The following is a 5,382-nucleotide window of genomic DNA, read 5'->3' on the forward strand; positions in this document are numbered from 1 at the left end:
TGTTCATCAGAGGAGCAAAGTAATAAGAGTATAAAATCTCATGCACCCCGAAAGAAAATCCATGGAGTTTACCAAGTATTTGGATGGCCATTAAAGTCCTCCAGGTTAAAGGAGTAAGTTGAGAAGGACAGAAACCAAAGAATGACGATACTTCGCCTATAAGAGAAGGGATAACGCCCCGGAAGCCTGCTTCCAGATATGCCTCATAGACAACTACCTCACCCGCTCCCCCATCTGGAGCGCGTTTGAAATCAGTCGGACTCCTCATCCCCACTGAAGGATGAATCGCATACTTCCTCCTCATGTTAGCCAAGTCTCCCTCTCGGATCTCAGAATGGGGACCATCGTCGAAAAAACAAGAACGGAGCCTTCTCAGGGGCGGCATCGGAACCGCTTCACTATCAGCCTCCGGAATGCCTCCTCAAGAGGAAACATGGGATGAGAAAGGATCAGTGAAAGGACGACGCGGCCTTGGATGACCACCAATCATTGAGGACGGAAACATGTGCAACTCGGGATTCATCTTTCTCAACGAGGAATCAGTGCAAGAGTTGGGTTGAGGCCAGTTAGGGGATATCACGAGTCCTTATATACGTCTGGATCATTCCTTTTCGCGTGATTAGAAAAGGAAATAGGGATATTTCCAAATATCCTGAAGAATCCCTGGCATAAAAGATAAGCAGCAAAAAGGGAAGTCCTTCCTACAAAAAGGAAATTTTCGAGATACACGCTTTTGAAGAATAAGAAGAGCATCTAGTGTCATCGACCGAACTAGCACCAGCCTCTTGGTCTATCCCCACACATCAACATATAAGCTCCTCCTGAGGAAACATCAGAGCTCCAGGCTCCGCCGTCTCTGAGATGCCATCAGAAGCGTAGAGCTTGTTCATCTCCGACAAGAACTCAGCAGTTCAATAGCGCCAGACCCCGGTCTGGAGTAAGGGAACCAGTCCTCCCACGGGTTCAGAGTATGGTTCCGGCCTGAGTGGAACCCGGGATCGCAGGATTACAAGAGAGATGTCCTGCCTAAGGGAAGCCTGCTGAGAAAGAGCAACTCCGGTTGACTTGAGTGCATGGGTTATTGTACCTCGAGGAATAAGGGGCAAACTATTGGGGAAAAATACTTAGGTATTAAATTCCTCCAGACCCTAGGCAGGACACCGGCCTTTGGGTCCCCGCTAGGAAGCAGCCCGATTCCCCGCTATGAAGTATTTCGGGCCCGGTCCCAGGGACCGCCCCCTTCCCCCAGGAAAAGGAAAACTTTTGATAAGGAAAATCTTCCATATTTCCGAATATGGAAGAGTTAAACCTACTCCAACCGACTAAGGCCCGCCATAAGAAGACTAATAAATGGAAACTAAACCCTAAAGCAAGGGATCGACACTTCGAGACTTAGAGATTCGAGCTAGGCGGCTAGAACTAGGGTTCTTATTCAAAACTATTGTAGTTCCAGCTCTTTGATGTAATAAAACGTCTCTTTCTTCTTTCTTACTTGCAAATCAATACAGCTACCCACAAAATCTTAGCCTTGGCCATCGTTCTATGGTACTCACAAAGATCCTACACAAAAATCCCCTAACAATTATATCAAAGAGCTGCAACTATAAAAAATTTTGAGTAAGAACCCTAGTTCTAACCGCCTAGCTCTAATCTCTAAGCCTCGAAGTGTCGATCCCTTGCTCTAGGGTTTAGGCTCCCCTTATATAGTTGTTTTAGGTCGGCCTTAGTCGGTTGGAGTAGGTTAAACTCTTCCATATTCGGAAATATGGAAGGTCCACTCTATCGGAAGTTTTCCTTTTTCCCGGAGGAAGGGGGTGGTCCCTTCGACCGGACCCGGAGTACTTCCTAGCGGGGACCCGGGGCGTCTCCTACCGGGGACCCTGAGGTCGGTGTCCTGCCTAGGGTCTGAAGGAATGCTAAACCTGAGTATTTTCCCCAACACCTGCTACCAGACTACTTTGAAGGGAAAGACCAAGGTCTGATAGCAATTATAGAGCAAACCTCCGACTCATCACAATGACGAACCGGAGGTCGAAGAAATGGACGACGTGCGATTGATCGAAGAGGACCAGACCCGACATCTCAAGGTCGGCTACAAGCTGACCGACGGATTAAGACCATCTCCAATGTATTTCTCTATTTTTTCCTCTAAAATAGGGAAACTCTATAAAAGAGATGAGTTTGTCGCCAATGTATTCCCATATTTCCGAATATGGAAGAGTTAAACCTACTCCAACCGACTAAGGCCCGCCATAAGAAGACTAATAAATGGAAACTAAACCCTAAAGCAAGGGATCGACACTTCGAGACTTAGAGATTCGAGCTAGGCGGCTAGAACTAGGGTTCTTATTCAAAACTATTGTAGTTCCAGCTCTTTGATGTAATAAAACGTCTCTTTCTTCTTTCTTACTTGCAAATCAATACAGCTACCCACAAAATCTTAGCCTTGGCCATCGTTCTATGGTACTCACAAAGATCCTACACAAAAATCCCCTAACAATTATATCAAAGAGCTGCAACTATAAAAAATTTTGAGTAAGAACCCTAGTTCTAACCGCCTAGCTCTAATCTCTAAGCCTCGAAGTGTCGATCCCTTGCTCTAGGGTTTAGGCTCCCCTTATATAGTTGTTTTAGGTCGGCCTTAGTCGGTTGGAGTAGGTTAAACTCTTCCATATTCGGAAATATGGAAGGTCCACTCTATCGGAAGTTTTCCTTTTTCCCGGAGGAAGGGGGTGGTCCCTTCGACCGGACCCGGAGTACTTCCTAGCGGGGACCCGGGGCGTCTCCTACCGGGGACCCTGAGGTCGGTGTCCTGCCTAGGGTCTGAAGGAATGCTAAACCTGAGTATTTTCCCCAACACCTGCTACCAGACTACTTTGAAGGGAAAGACCAAGGTCTGATAGCAATTATAGAGCAAACCTCCGACTCATCACAATGACGAACCGGAGGTCGAAGAAATGGACGACGTGCGATTGATCGAAGAGGACCAGACCCGACATCTCAAGGTCGGCTACAAGCTGACCGACGGATTAAGACCATCTCCAATGTATTTCTCTATTTTTTCCTCTAAAATAGGGAAACTCTATAAAAGAGATGAGTTTGTCGCCAATGTATTCCTCTATTTCTTCCTCTAAAAAGGAATATTCTTGATATATTCTTTTCTAATTTTACAAATAGTACCTTTTATTTGTGAAAGTTGAAAACCAACCCAATTTAATGTAACATTCATAAAATTATGATATTATTTACACATAATATTTTTATAGAAACTATTATGTAAATAAAAAGTATGATTATATATTTATATAAACAATAAATTTTCACTAAAAATATTTATTTTGGTTATAATTGTTAAAGTAAATAGTTAAAGGATCATTTTGTAAATAAAAAAGTATGCCTCTATTATAGAGGAATGCTATTTCTTCCTCTAAATATAGAGGTGAAAATAGCAATCTCTATTTTAGAGGAAGAAATAGAGTAGGGTTGGAGTGATTTTATCTCAAAATGCTATTATAGAGGCAAATATAGAGGTGGGTTGGAGATGCTCTAAGGAGGATGTTAATAGACTTCCTCAAATCTAACTTCGACTGCTTCGCTTGGTCCCACGCAGATATGTCCGGGATCGATCCGGAGATCATCATGCACAAGCTGCAGGTGGATCCCCTACATCAACCCGTTAGACAAAAGAGGAGAAAATTTGCTCTCGAAAGGGACGCTGTCATCAACGATGAAGTCAAAAGCCTGCTTGGCGCAGGGTTCATTCGCGAGGTACAGTACCCGAAATGGTAAGCCAACGTGGTCGTAATCATAAAGACGAATGGGAAGTGGAGAGTCTGCATAGACTTCACAGACCTCAACAAGTCCTGCCCAAAGGACCCCTTCCCTCTGCCTCACATCGACAACCTGGTCGATGCCAAAGCCAGGCATCAGCTGATGAGTTTCATGGATGCGTTCTCCGGCTACAATCAAATACTCATGCATTTGGAAGACCAGGAGAAGACGTCCTTCATGACATCCAGAGGGATCTATTGCTACAAAGTTATGCCCTCTGGCCTAAAGAACGCGGGATCAACCTACTAACGGCTGGTGAACATGATGTTTGCGGACCAGATAGGGCGAACCATGGAGGTCTACATCGATGACATGCTGGTCAAATTCCTAGAGGCCAAAGACCACATATCTCATCTGCAACAAGCCTTCTCCACTCTACGGAAATACAACATGAAGCTCAACCCAGCTAAGTTCTCACCGAGGTACATTGTAACCCACCGGGGCATTGAAGCCAACCCGGAGCAAATTAGGGACATTCATTCGATCCCTTCCCCGAAGAATGCCAAGGAGGTCCAAAAGCTAGCGGAAAGGATGGCAGCCCTGAGCAGGTTCATCTCCAGGCTCTCTGACAAATCACACGCCTTCTTTGGAACCCTTAAAAACCCAAAGGATTTTCAATGGACGGAAGAGTGCGAGTCCGCTCTCCATGAACTAAAGGCATATCTCACCACTCCTCCTCTCCTATCCAAGCCACTGCTCGGCGAGGTCCTGCTGCTATAACTAGCAGTTTCGGAGCATGCTGTAAGCGCCGTCCTAGTGCGCGAGGAAGGAAGCAAGAAGCTACCAATCTACTACGTAAGTAAGGCTCAACTGGATGCTGAAACCCGCTACAGCCATCTAGAGAAGCTGGCCTTAGCTCTGATAGTCGCCGCCCGCAAGCTGCGGCCCTACTTTCAGGCTCACCCAATCGTGGTCGTCACCTCCTTCCCCATAAAATTGGTTCTCCACAAGCCTGAAGTCTCAGCTGTGGAACTAGGGGGGAATTTGATGTAATTTTTCGACCAGCCACAGCTATAAAGTCACAGGTCCTGCCTGACTTTGTGACCGAATTTTCCCCTACCTTGCTCTCAGCTCTGGACCAACAAGTACGCCTCCAAAGCGAAACAAAGGAAGAGGGGGAATGGGTCCTACATGTTAATGGGTCCTACATGTTAATGGGTCCTACATGTTAATGGGTCCATCAACACTTGAGCAGCCGGGATCGGAATAGTGCTTACCTCGCCGAGAGGAAACACGGCCTCAAGGGCCGTGAGGTGCAACTTCAAAGCAACCAAGTGCAGAGACAATACCAAGCAAAGGAAAATAGCATGATCCAGTATCTGGCGGTCGCCCAACGACTCATCAAAAAATTCAAGAGTTGCAAGCTCACTCAAATCCCTAGGGAGCAGAACTCGCAAGCCGATTCTCTGGCTAATCTGGGGTCCGCCCTCGAAACTAACAGCCAGATGAGCATCCCATTGCTCGTGCTTCAATGGCCAGCCACCCTGGAGGAACTCCAATCCGAAACAGGCTCCGCTATCGAAGAGGGAAAAACCTAGAAGACCCCCCTAG

The sequence above is a fragment of the Brassica oleracea genome, chromosome C9, assembly GCF_000695525.1.
Source record: "Brassica oleracea var. oleracea cultivar TO1000 chromosome C9, BOL, whole genome shotgun sequence".
NCBI classification, from domain to species: Eukaryota; Viridiplantae; Streptophyta; class Magnoliopsida; order Brassicales; family Brassicaceae; genus Brassica; species Brassica oleracea.